Source organism: Athene noctua, chromosome 14 (genome assembly GCF_965140245.1).
Source record: "Athene noctua chromosome 14, bAthNoc1.hap1.1, whole genome shotgun sequence".
NCBI classification, from domain to species: domain Eukaryota; kingdom Metazoa; phylum Chordata; class Aves; order Strigiformes; family Strigidae; genus Athene; species Athene noctua.
Window position 1 is genome coordinate 11,717,141 of NC_134050.1, and position 13,708 is coordinate 11,730,848.

Here is a 13,708-nt window from a genome sequence, read left to right on the forward strand (position 1 = left end):
CAGCTCTGCGTGTCTCTCCCATCCCAAATCCTGCTGAGATGAGGGGTATGAGAGAAAACCTGGCCTTCAGTCTCTGCTGCTACCTGGCTCATGCTGGAGCTGCCCCAGCTCCTCCTGCAGCTGTGGGGCTTTGCAACCTCCTTTGCCAACAGGGACAACCTCAGCAAGTTGCAGGAGTGCGGCGACAGCAGATCCCTGTTCAGCTGCTCTTCGGGCAGTAGGTAGCAGAGCAGCCCCGGCTGTTGTCTCTTTCCCAAAATCCAGGCCACAAGTCGGGGTAGGAGGATCTCATGTTGGGGCTTTGGTGGTTTGTTCTTCCTTGTTAATGAGGGAAGGAAAAAACCCAAACCCCCTGTCTCGTCTGTGCCTCTATGCTGACAGGTTGAAGAACAGCAGACACACAGCCATACTGTTCTGTAATCAGCAATTAGCTTTTTTTTTTTTTTTTTCCCCTCATCCCTTTGAGAAAGGGTTGAGGAAAGGCCCCACTTCAGAATAAATTAGTTTCTCAAAAGGGAGGGAGCTCTGCAGATGGGTTTGTTGTGCATACAGTCCTCCCTCCTCAACCTGTCCATGCTCCAGATGTTCTCCTATTCTGAACACCTGGAAGAAGAAGGGAGGTGGCCTCACCTCCACCTTCACCAGAAAGCAGCTGTTAAATGTCTGATATTTATTGTTAAACGTCAGTGTTAGTTTTGTCCAGGTATTTGCCTTCTGAACACTGTGACGCTGTAGGTTTATTGCTGGTTTGTGGGAGTTGCAACACAGCTTCAGCTAAGTCAAATGTGGACCAGGAGTGGTGGTAGGAATGGATTGGGGGCTATTAAAGAACCACTAATTAAAATGTGGGGCTCATTCATGTGCCCTGTTTCTTCATGAAGTGCGAGAGTTCAATGTGTGTGCGAGGGAGGAATTTTACACCTGCACTGTTCCCCCACAAAAGGATTTGCTGAGCGGGGAGGATTTGAGAAGCTCTCCTTGCCCCTAACTCAACCTCCTGGACAGCTTCTCCTTTTTGGGGGGAAGAAAACCTCTGCCCTGCTGCAGCCATTTGCTCCCTGGTATGGACAGGCCTTTTCTGGAGGTGGTTGTCTTAATCCTGATTTATCCCCAAGCAGCCTGTTTCAATTGTGCTTGTTTTGCCCTTGCAGCCTCATGGTGGGTAGCTCCATGCAGGAGAAGAGTTTTAGCAGCCTGTAGCAGTGCTCTGAGGGGCTCCGCTCCCCTTTCCGTGCAGAATCAGCTCTGAGCATCCCCGCTAAATGATGGTATCTGCACAGTGAACATCACAGCAGCAACACACAGTTCCTGAAACTTTGTCATTTACAGTCTCTTCATTTCCCTGCTCCAAATTTCTGAAGTCACTCAAACACTTCTAACGACTGGTGGGAGTGCTCTCCCTATTACACTAAAATTTACCTCACTCTGGTGCTCAGCAGCGCTTTAGTTACTCCTGTTGGCTGGGGCTCACAGCAGAGGGGAGGACTCTCCTAAAACTGTCATTTTTAGGGGGCACTTTGGCAGCGATATGAGCTGCCTTTGCTTTCCAGGTGGGGAGCAGCGCAGCACAGCTCTGGTCTGCGGAGGGAGGCAACCCTTCGCGCTTCGGCAGCAGCTGCATTAAACGGAGCTGGTGAAAGTCTCATCCGAAGGGGATTTTTCTCCATCATGGCCCCGAAGGGAAGCAGGGAAATGGGGTAATCTCAAAGTGTTCTTAAGGAGCATTGCTAACCCCTAAGGCAAGCAATGGTGAGCGAGTGTGCAGCACTGAGCGACTGTCATGTGCATTTTGCCACAAACCCACTTATTTAAAAAAAAAAAAGTTTAGTCCTGAGGCTGCATCCTTTACCCCACCAAGTGCAGGCTTCAGTGAGTGACTAAACAGAGGGTGTGACTGCATTCTAAAGCATGGGCACAGCCCCCTCGGGACAGTCTCCTCAGGGAAATCTGGGAGGCATCCTGATTTTTCCACCTCTTACGCTCTGCTGGGTACGAAACGTGTTTGCTAACTTCTCATTTGGTAACGATCTGGTGGTGGTCTCATAAACACCTCCTTGCATGAGTGCTTTCCCATGTGAATGCTGCCTAAACAGCTGGGACAGCTTATTGTTCAGTCCTATATGAGCGCACAGGATTATATTCTGAATATACTAAAAGAGGGGATCCACTCTGATGGGGAGGTGCAGCCCTTGCGGGCTCCAAGGGCTGTAGCTGTTTAGGTTATTTATTTTAGCTCTGTTCTTTTCTGCTGCATCACCAACGATTGGTATTTGTTTCAGGCCGGCTTCTGGTTATTTGTACATTGCAGCACTTGCTGCTGGAGACTCCTGTGCCGAGCTCTGACCCTCTAGATGGGCCTCCTCTTTGCCCAGGGCACTCCAGAAACACCATGGTGAGCACAATTTATCCGACCAGCTCACATTCGCTGAGGAACCATCAGGTACGGTTCAACTGGGCAAGAAAAAGGTGCTGATCCCTTTTCCTACACGTGCTGCCCTGCCTGAAGCCAGTGCTGCCAAGCCCGCGTTGTCCGCAGCGTTACCTGGTCATCACGTGGGAGCTGCTGGTGCCCGGAGCTCACAAATCCTGATTTTGGAGAACGGTTGCATTTATTGCTCATCTTGTACATGGAGGAAGAGAAACCTCAGCCTCAAATTTCAGATAGAAAGGAAACCACGCACTCTTGGAGTCGGTGTCTCCAAATAGCTGAGTTTTCCCTCGATCTTCTCCTGCGTAGCATCCAGGTCCTGCAAAGATCATACCCCTGCTCTCGCTTTTGAGGTCCTTGTGGACCAAGGGCCACAGGAACAGAGATGATATTTTGGTATTTTAGCCTCCTGGGTTTCCTGCAGTTTCGTTGCATTTCAAGCAGATCCTTGGGGCTTCGGGGGTTTTAACTCATCGTGGGTGTATTTTTGTCCCCTGGAACACTTTGGGTTTCTTGTCCCATGTGCTAGTTGCTTGCTTCTCACAGGTTTCCTGTGTTTAAAAGACGTAGGACAAACAAAAAGCACCGTTCTGCAACTGATGGAGAGACTTCAGCGGTAGGAGACTGAGGTCCTGCCAGAGATACCACCAAGTCACCGAGTCACCAAGGTGTGTTCACCCCCTTTAGGTTTTTAAAGCCATTATTGAGGAGAATATGGAGAGTTAGGGACGTTCTCCTTGTTGGGAAGAAGAAGAGCTTGCTGCTGTCTCTCAGGCCCACTGGTGGAGCACATGTAGACCACGTTCTGGTGAGGCCACAACACGTCCCGGTGGGGACAGGCTTTGGGGGGAAGCTCTGGGACACCTGATAATTCCCCGTTGGCCGTTTTCCCCCTCAAAAGAGTGGGGCATTTCACCCATGTGGGGTTACCCAGCTGCTTGGGGGGCGAAGCGACCAGCTGAGAAGCCTCCTCGACCTTTCCCCGGCTCTCCCGAGGCCAAGGCGGGGGGAAGGCCGGGCACCCAACGCCCCGTGCCCTCGCTCCTCTCCTTCATAGCAGCTTCCAGCCGAAACCCCCTCGGCGCCCTCAAACTTTTCCCAGAGTTTGGATGCAAGGACCGGGTTTAGGGGTGGGGGGAACCACCCGCGGACCTGGCGGGGTCCCCCGCGGGGGTCAGAGCTGTGGGCCCCGGCTGCCGTCGCTCTCCGGGCCGCGCAGGCCGGCGGTGGCCGGGCGGGGAAGGCGCTGGTAACGGCTCCGGGGTGTGAAGGCGCCTCGGGGAGCGCCGGCTCCACTGAGGAAACCGCCGGTGGCGGGGCCGGCGCTGACAGCAGAGCGCGGGGCCGCGCCTCAGGCTCCCCGTCCTGTGGGGGAACCAGCGCGCTCGGGGGCTGCCCCGGCGCCCACAGCTCGGCCGAGCCCCCCGCGGAGGAGGGGGGGGCACCCCGGCACCGCGGTGCGGGGAGGCGGCGGGGGGGGAACCGGGGCCGTGAGGGGCTCCCCGGGAGGGGGGGGGGCGGGACCCGCGGGAGGGGCGGGGGGGAGTGAGGCCGGGGGGGGCGGAGGGGCGGGGACGTTCTCTGCGATTGGTCGGTGGCGGCGGGGAGGGGCGCTGGCGATTGGCCGGCGCGGCGGAGCGAGCGGCGGAGCGGCGGGCGGCGATTGGCTGCGGACGAGGAAGCAGGAAGGAGGACGGAGGGGCGAGCGGCTTGCGGGGAGTTCGCGGCGGCGAGCGGCGGCGCCTCCTCCCCCCCTCCCCTCCCCGTATCCCCGGTACCCGCCCCCGGCCTCTGCGCGCCGCCCGCCCGCCCGGGCCGCGCCGGATCGCGACGCCCTGCGGCGAGGGGAGGGCGGGAGGGCGGGCGGCGGCGCCTCCTCATCCCCATCCCGCAGACGGGCGGCTGCCGAAGAGGCGGCGGCGGCGGTGGAGGAGGAGAAGGAGAAGGAGGCGGCGGCGGAGGAGGAGGCGGCGCTGACGCAGCAGCGTGGAGCCCGGGACTCGGGCGCCCCGGGAGGGCTCCCGTCGCTGGATCTCTTCCCCAGCCGGGGCCTGCGGTAGCCCCGCGGCGCGGGAGCGCGCCCCGGTGAGTCCCCACGCGGCCGGAGGAGCCCGCGGCGCCGCCTCGTCCCCTCAGCCCCCGGGAGCCCCGGCGGGGCCGGGAGCAGGTGCCGCCGCGGGGCAAAGCAGGGTGGGGGGAGGACGCGGGGCCACCGGGAACTTTCCTCACCGACTTGGGGGGGGGTGGTGCGGCGCCGGCGGTGGGGGAGCCCCGGAGTGGGGGTGTGGGGGGACATCGCGGCGGGCGGCCGCGGCTCGGAGCCCCGCGGGGAAGCGGCGTCGGCGGCAGGTGGGGCCGGGCCGGGCCGCCCTCAGGTGCGGGCGGCGGTTGGGCGCGCGCGGCGGCCGTTAACTTGCGAAGTCCCGGTGGTGCGAGGCCGAGCCTAAAGCCCCCCCTTCCCCCTCCATCTCCCGCCGACCTGGCCCGGCGCGTCCTCGTCGTCGTTCTCTCCCCCCGCCCCGGGGCCAGCCCGTCCGGCCCCCGCAGGACAAAGGCGGCGGCTCTGACAGGCGCGGGGGGCGGGCGGGGGGGCGGGCAGGCCTCCGGCCGGGCAAGTTGTGGGGGCCCGACGCGGTGCGGGCTCGGTGGTGGGGGCTTATTGCCCCGTGGTGGGTGTGTGCGCAGCGGGAAGGAGGCTCAACATCGCCGGTTTTGAGGCGATTCCCGAGGAAAAGGGCCGGGAGCGTGGGGCTGGCGGAGCCGTTCTCCGCCGGTCCCTTCGTGCCGGCCCCTCCCGGGGCTGTTTCGGGGCGGCAGCCGAGAGCAAAACCCGCTCTGCCCAGCCAGAAGTTTGCACAGGGTGGACGTGGCGGTGGGTTGGTGTTTTGCCCCCCCCCACCCCTGCCTGAGCGTGGAAATAAAACCCCTCGCCTGAACGGCCGGTAATTAACCGGGCAAGTTTCGACTTTCCCCTCATTTGCCGGAAGGTACCGGCGGTGCCGTGCCGGTTGGGAGCGGCGTCTTGTCTACGGGAGCGCAGGTGGCATCGAGCCTCTTTGGGGGACGGCGGCGGAGTTTTTTATTTTCATCGTGTTTTAACCCCCCCCGGCCTCCTCTCGGCTGCACTTGCCGTGCGTTTCCCGTGGCCCTGGACATCTCTCTTTTCCTGTCGGTAGCTCCGGTGGCCGAGAGCTTGTTTCCTCTTCTCCTTTTGTGTAGCGGTAGCTCCTAATGGAGGCAGCTCCGCTGGCTCCCTCTTTTCCAGCTGCTTCTACAAGGCGCAGGAGCCAGCACATGTGACTGGGCAGATCTCGGCAGACTAGCAAGTGCTCTCCGGGCTACCGCTCGCCAGACAGCTGCTGGCCGGGGATGCCTGTGCCCCGGCCCGGGGAGTCACGGGGACCCCCTCTCTTTCAAAAGAGCAGCCGCGAAAATTTGAAAAATACGGGCATTTGGGATCTATTCTATTTGCCTTCTTCCCCCCCCCCCCCCCCCCCCCGCCCCCTTCCCTCTCTCGCTTTCCACGAGTGCTTATCTGAAAGAGGTTCTGGTTTGGTTTTGTTTTAAAGAATACAGCTGCCCCTCGTGCTCGCTCTCCATCTGAAGTCATCATTGTCAGGAGCAGGCGAAACCTCAAAGCGAAAGGCTTTTCTGGGCTTTTGCTAGCCTGGTTAATTGATCTGTCCATCAGTTTGCCACAATTAGAAAGCGCTCGCTCCAGACTGGCGGGCTCTGTGTGATCTTTGGTGCTCCGGTTGCGGAACTGTGTTCTGGGGTCTCGGGTTTTTATTTTAAGGTTTCCAGCCCTTACGGTTGTGAGAGGTAGGGTGACATGAACTGTATGATAGACTGATGCTTTTGAAATCTTAATGTGATTTAAATACCAGCATGCTGCTGATCGCTTTAACAGAAATATCCTGCTAACATATTCATCCCGAGCCATCCTTCACGTTTGTCATGTCCCGGCTACCTGAATCGTTCTCGAGCTTTAGCTGGAACTGTCTAAATATTTGCTTGCGATAGGAAACTGTGTGTTAGTCTGATTTAACAGGACGTTTTGGATTTAAACATTGATTTCTGTTTGTTTTCCTAATGAATACAGTGCAGCATTTTAAATGGAGCAGCAGCATAGGCTTTCCAACTGCTGTTCTTGAGCAGAACGGCATTACTACCACAGTGAAGTGTAGCATCACTTATAGATGTAAAATCACCCAGAAAACGCCAAACCTGCAGGTGAAAATCTTTCCCTCAACTTTGTGAGAGTAGATCCTTTCTAGATCCTCAGTTTGCTGTGGCTTGGTGGTGACAGTTGCACAGAAAAATGTAATGCCCCTTAGAAATGTAGTATTTGCAGGCAAAAACAGTTGCAAACTTGGTCCCATAGCAGAAATGTTGTTTCAGAAGCCGTTGAGGTTTTTGCATCCAACTGTATTGATTAGTCTGATGTTGGTGCTCTGTCCTTCTTGCCGGTCATCTGCATCTCCTTCCTGTCTCCAGTCTGACAGCCCTCTTATTTCTTTGTTTTTTTAACCTCTCTGGGCAGAATATGTAAGCTAATTTTGTTTGCTGTGATGGTGTTAATTGCTGTTGTGTGATTCAGGGGCTGTACAGCTCGCGGGAGGTGTGTGCTGGTACAGTCTGGGGATATCTGATTTAGATAGCTCTTGGCGATTTATTTTGGGGAAATACACCCTTCAGCAAATGCTTTTCAAATACTACTGCAGCACTGAAAATAAGCCCTTAGCAGCATATCTATCCAAGGTAAACAAGTGAAAAATAATTAAAAATCGTAGGCAATACCAACATGCTCTCTGTTTGGTATTAAGTTCAGATCACAAGGAAATGAATGAATGATTGTATCAGGTGCTGCAGAAATCAGGAGGTATGCTCAGATGTGCAAATATTGCATCCAAAAGGAGCTGAGCAGGGCGCTTTTTGCCCCATCTGATACTCATCCAACCATGGTGATACACCCCATGAGTAACGATGGGAACAACCCCTGCTTCGTGCCCAACCAGCCAAACTAATTAAGTCACAACTATCATATTGTTAGTAATACATGAAGCAGTAGTTCAGATAACAGGGAAATGACAGAAACTGAAAAATAAACACCCCCAAAGAAGTCATAAAACTAAAAATAGCTCCAAGTGCGAGGTGTGTGGCTGGGGTGCTGGAGGCTGTCACGGGCCAGGGGAGCTGTGTGTGTGACAGCCAGGGAAGTCTGACGGTCCCAGGGGCTCCCCGCTGAACCCCAAGGGCTTCCTGACCGTCTGGTTGGGTCTTCTGCTTCCCCTCGCCATGTGTCTGCGTACCGGCAGGTTAGAGGCGACCGGCAAATAAACTGGTTATATTTGCCTCTGCGGATTTGTGTCTGTCTTCAGGTATTTCCTCTAAGTGTGAAGGCTGGGGAGTGTTGGTAGCTTCTGGATGCAAACTGCATTTAAGCGGGGGGTAAAGGGGGACACCTTGTAGTTGGGGCTCAGGAGGAATTGTGCCCCTTGATTCAGCATGAGGCCTATAAGGCTCTTTGGGCAGGGGGGAGGTTCTTCAGAAATGCTCATAGCTGTCCAGCACAGCAATCTCCTTTTTCATTTGGACCAGAGACATGTTTTTTAATGACAAAAAATATTAAAATTCATGGCCAGATTGCTACTGTGAGTTATCTGTAACAAGACCATTACAATTTCACCCTCTAAGCTTTCGCAGTTGCAACCCCCATACTGGCAACCGATAGTCTTTAAATGGGGAAAATGCACTTCGAGGTAATACAACTGGTTTTATTTCTTAAGATAGAAAGAAATGTGATTGTCTGGGGCAGTGCAGTAGGCCTTTATCCAGTTACTGTCCAGACATGATATTCTAGCATGAAGCTTTATTATAAAAAGTGAGTTGCAGTGATATTTCACAGGAGAGTGGAAAAAAAAATAAAAATCTTCCATTAGAAGAACAGGACCATGGAAACCTTTATCTTGCTGTAAAGCAAAATGAGGGGCTGATGTTGTTATTAAGAAGTTAAACCAAAGGATGTCATTAAGAAGTAAATATGATTTAAAATTAATTAATTTTGCACCTGTTCTCTCTCCCCTGTCAATATTTGTGTGGTTGGAATTTAATTCATCTGTTACATGTTATTTCTTCTCTTTCAACATGGGTGAAAATCCATACAGAACAGGAGAGAATACCGAGAGTTGGCAAGATGTAAAAAGTGTGGTCAGCTGAGGGAAATAAGCAACCTGAACCTCTTTACCTCTTTTTAAAATCTCTGAACTATTAATATTACAGCAATATCATTTCCAAAGAATATTTTGAGTTAAATCATAGCAGAAGCCCCTCTACTAGGGATGGCAGCGCTGCACTCTGGTTCTGGCAAAATGTAGCTGAAAATGAGGGTAACTTGTCTGGAGAAGCAGTTACATTTCCCATATTCAGTTGATCATTGATATACATTGAATCTCATGAAGTCTTTGATAGAGGGTTTGTGGTTATTAATTCCATGTGAGTCAAAAATAAGACAAGGGATGCTTCTGATTTTTGCCAGGGTTCTCTTGTGAGCCTGCTCGCTGCTTAGGCAGGCGTTAAACGGCCTCTCCACGATGGGGAACTGAGTGTCTCTCCTCAGACAGTTAAAAAAAGGTGGAAATATGCAGTGGAACACGCCAGAAGTGCAGTGGCATGGAGCAGCGGCGCTCGGTGTCCGAGTTGTGCCATCAGCAGTGAAGTATAGCAAAGAAACACCTCTTTGGCAGGGGAAGGAACATGTGTCAGCTCACGCGAGCTCACCGGGAGCACAGAGCATTCAGGGCCTTACGTCTGCACTTTTCACGCGTGGCACAGCCGGACGTGCTGCTGTTATCTGCTGCTTTTTAAAAATTCTGACTTAAATTAGAGGTGCATCTTCATGAAAGATGCTTGGCTGAGTTCTTGCTGAGGGCTGCTTTCAATCACTCGTTGAGGAATTCTCCTTCCTTTGCTGTTTAAATTTCCCAGCACATCTCGAGCCTTGCAGTACAGGCTCTCCAGAGGTGTTTGCTCTAAGATGTGCGGCCAAGCGCCATGATGAAAAGGGGTCCCGCGGTGTGGACAGAGTGTCAGCCCCTTGCTTGGAGCGGCTTTGGGGCGTGGGTGTGTCGGGGTGCTCTCTTGCCCTGTCGAAAGGGGTGAGGTGCAGCCAGGGTGGGCCGTTCTCCTGTTGCAGCAGGTCTGGGTGCTGCCTGGTGTCGTGGGTGTAAGCAGAGCAGGTGGGCTCCTGCATGGCTGAACTGGAGTGGTTTTGGTATTGAGGAACCTGGGATTCACGTTAAATGTGTCATGTTGATGTTTCAGTTCAGAGCTGCCAGTTGCTGTATTCCTCGTGTCCCAGTTCTCTTGAACAAAGGTGTGACTAAACAAGAAAATTAGGATTTTTTTATTTTTATTTTTCCCCTTTGTAAGCCACGTCACAGGAATGCTTTCTGGCACCCATTGTTCTTCAAGCAGTTTTTTGAAGGGCTTTCTCATGCTCAGCTTTGAAACTATACAGCTTGCCCAGCTCAGCAGGCTTGATGATTATTATTATTTTTAATAAAAGATCTTGGCTTCTAGTGACTGCGTGTGTATCAATATTTCAAATTATTCACGGTGCTCTTAGAAATAAAAAGGAGGCATTTTTCCTAGCATCGATTTGAATAAAACAGCTTTGCTGGTGGCTTATTTTTTGGTGTCTGAATTATCATCCTTTAAATAAAATCGCAGTGCTAGAGAAGCATCGAGATCCGTGGGCATCGCTGAACTGTGCTGCTTCATACGTACACCGTGCATGGCCTTCTATTGTTCCTGGCTGTGGCCTGTGTGAAGCGCTGAAAATAGCAAGCTTTAGCTTGCCTTCACGCAGCACAGCATTATCCTCTGCTGCTTGTCTTCATTGTGTCTTCGAGTGCCGGCAGAATACCTGGAATAGGCTTAAATTGGCAGCGGAGAAAAGAAATTGAGAGTTGCAGGCATGCGAGGAAAAGATGGTTGAGTTGACTTTTGCAGGCTGGAAGGGAGAAGGCGCTGCTGCGGGGAGCGCGGCCGAGCAGCTGCAGCAGCACGCTGCTGGCAGAGCAGGCGGATGCTGCCCGAGCCGGGAAGCACCCTTGCACGCCGAATCCTCGCTGGGGAAGTTCGTTAAACTTAAAGAGTGTTTTTTAACTAGACCCTAAAATGGAGGGGGCTCGATGCTTTGCGAGAGTGACGGTGTTATATGATCGTTTGCTGTATTAGGGCAGTTGGCAGATTGAGCGCATTCTTGCCGATTTAGGTTTGGGAGTACCGTAAAAAGGAAAAGGATTTGGTGGGGGAGTGGGTGGAGGGGGGCACTGAGGCATCTCCCTCTGCGGAGGGAGGATGGAGAGGCACCGGGGGAATGCAGGCAGCAAGGAATAAGCAGCAATAATCGCATATAGATAAACACAGAAGATTTGGAAGGAGGAAGAAAGCAGAGGCTTGTGTAGGAAACTAGTGGGCAGCAGGAGTTTTATTTTAAATTAAAAAAAAAAAAACGCGAGAGGCATGTTTGGTTTAGTTTCTTTGTTTGTCTAGCTCAGTCAAAATCAGTTCAAAAAAGCAACGTTGGAGGTGGTTCAGAGCAAGGAGGCATAGCAGATCTCTCCAAGGTGAGCAAGATAGCAAAGGGAAAGGATTTGGCAGCTGTGATCACGTGTAGACGGAGAAGTGATTTTTCTTAAAACCCTGGCTAAACACTGGGTGCCGGGACAGGTATGAAAATCCTTGGACAGGTAAATCCCAAACTGGGAATTCCTTAGATTTCAGCAAATTGCATGAGCAACGTAAGTGAACCAGGCGTTTCAGGGATTTGTGCCCTAAATAATCACTTGGTAACCCCAGCTCCCTAATTACCTCGAGGTAGTTCATACAATAACCAAGCACGTGCTGGGTAGAGCGCCTGGTGAGGCAGAATGTGTAATGACTGCTGCCTGCCCTCCTTTTCCCTCATGAGAGCCCTGTTGTCTTGTCTCTCCCTTTCTTAGATGCTGTGTTTCCTGAAAGATCTTTAGGAATGCAGTTATTTGGGATTTCTACTGCTCTTCTTACGTTCTGGTTGCAAAGAGGTGAATCCTTTCAAATCCTGTTAGAGGACAGACGGTGTGGTTGGGAAAGCACTGTTTAGCCAGCCGTCAGGAAAAAAAAGCCATTTTCATTTCTTGCCATTTCCATTTCTTCCCATATAGTGGAAGAAGAGCCAGGGAATAATTCCTCCTTCAGAATAAATTACCAGCTTTGCTGAAATTGCAGTCCTGACACCTCCGGGGCTATAAAGGTGTGATAGAAAACCTGCCCTTCCTGGTGCTGGGAGCAATGAGGCTGCGCGTCTGCATCAGGCATTAGGAATAACTTCAGCCTAGCGCCGAAGTTTTTGATGCAAGGAGTGTAATTAGTGTGGACAGTGCATCACTACCTGTGAAAGGCTTGTGTCTGCACTCAGCATACGTGTGATCTGCATCAGTTGTCCTGCCTGAAACCACTAATGAGCTTAAGAACTCTTCTGTTTTCTTGGTGCTTAACAAAAATTAAATCCTTCCCTCCAAACAAAAATGTCGTGTGCTCAGCCTGATGCTTTCATGCCAGCACAATGGGTAATCGCTGACCTTGCCTGGGATGCCACCTCGAAGCTCATTACTGAGTAATTAGGTGCTCCTTAACCTTTCCACAAAGTTTGGGGGTTTTGGGAGCGGGGTGGGGGCTGGGTTTTTTTGCACTGATAACATGACACATCCCAAGACTCGGCCTTGAATTTCAGGCACTGGGCTGTTCCAAACTCCATCTGTCCACTAAGTGAATGTCAATCCAATTTAAGCTTGCATATGTTTCCAGGGAAACCATCGGAGGCGACGGTGAGAAGTGGACCATGACGGGGCAGGGAAGCAAGTGCAACAGCAGCATTTTTACTTTTCAGTACTTAAACATGATTAAAACTTAGTTAGCTGTAATAACCCTATATAGGGTAGGGTTTAGAGTACTTGAAGGTCAGGTAGTTCCTCTTGGAGGAGTCTGGGTTGTGTGTAAATGAATTGTAGTCAATTTAGAAATGAAAAAACCCCAGGAAAGTGGCTTCAGGTGCTGTCCCCAAGGTCTCATTCCAGCTCTTAGAGCTTTACACTTTCCCATATAGATTATGGTTTTGTGCAGTGCAGTCCCAATTTTCTTGTCTTTCTAGCAGGCCAAAGAACTCATGCAGGCATATAAAAACCTGTCCAGCCCTTCAGCTGAACAAAGCTAGCTGTAAATGCTTTCTCCCTGTTCTACCCAAAGGAGTCTTTATATGTATATTTAGACACCCACCCACCCCTCAAAATACAAATGGATAGTGTTTGGGTAAATTAAAGATCAGCATCCTGGTCATGTTAAAAGAGCAACAGAGCATCTCGGTGCTGTGTGCTGGTGTGTTTCTGTGCTGTTTTGGAGGGCAGCAGTAGTGGTATGCCTTGCTTGAGAAGCAGGAAAGCAGATGAATATTTGGATATTTGCTTGTGATCACTCAGACCAGCCAAAGGTGCTGCTGTGCCCCGAGGGCTCATCTTTCACCCGAGGTGTGAGAATTTCCAGCCTCTTACCAGCTCCAGCAAGCTTAGCCTTTCAGAGATGTGAAAGGAAACCCGTAAGGTTAGACTGAGCGTCAGGCTGCATAGGTTTGGTGGTGTGTGTGTGTCCTTTTGCAGACCCTGTGGGCTGTGCTGACCACAGCACAGAACCAACAGGGTTCGTGGCATGCTCCGTGTCCCCGGGGCTCTAAGAAGCATCGCCCAGCTCTGCTAGTGCTCCCACGCTGCGTGGCAAGGTTGTAAGCAGGGTGGGAAGCAGCAGAGCAGTCTGGAGACTCACCGGCAGAATTTGTACTGGGTTTTTGTTTAGAAAAAATGAGGTGGGGTTTCCCCGCCCCCCCCTCCCCCCCCCCCCTTTAGAGGGTTCCTCTTTAATTGAGAGTTTAAATTCTGCAGAAGCCAAATTGTAAGTCTGCCTGGCTTTCCAAAGAGAAGCATCTTTCTGCCTGTTAATACAGCCATTAAATAAAATGTTTATCTTGGTTATTGAAATGAGTAGCGAGGTTCTCACTTTGGAGCTCTAAAATGAGATATTATCTGTCATTTTAGTTTAAAGAATGCTTCTAGAACGCCTGGGCTTAAAATGTTTTACTGTGACAAATAGCTGAAGCAGGAGCTGAAATTCTGGTATCTGGGGGTATCCTCTGTGGGTATATTGTATCCTTGTGCATTGTAGCTGCAATAGGAGGCAGAAACTCCT

At 52.0% G+C, this 13,708-nt stretch overlaps 1 protein-coding gene across 1 annotated transcript in view; it reads left to right on the forward strand.

Annotated features, from left to right (window-relative positions):
• Positions 1 to 4,146: 4,146 nt before the first annotated feature.
• BAHD1 (bromo adjacent homology domain containing 1) overlaps positions 4,147 to 13,708 on the forward strand; it is a 40,354-nt gene continuing 30,792 nt past the window's right edge. The window contains exon 1 of the mRNA XM_074918441.1: positions 4,147 to 4,513. The gene's annotated coding sequence lies outside the window, so the exon portion shown is untranslated. The remainder of the gene's footprint in view (positions 4,514 to 13,708) is intronic.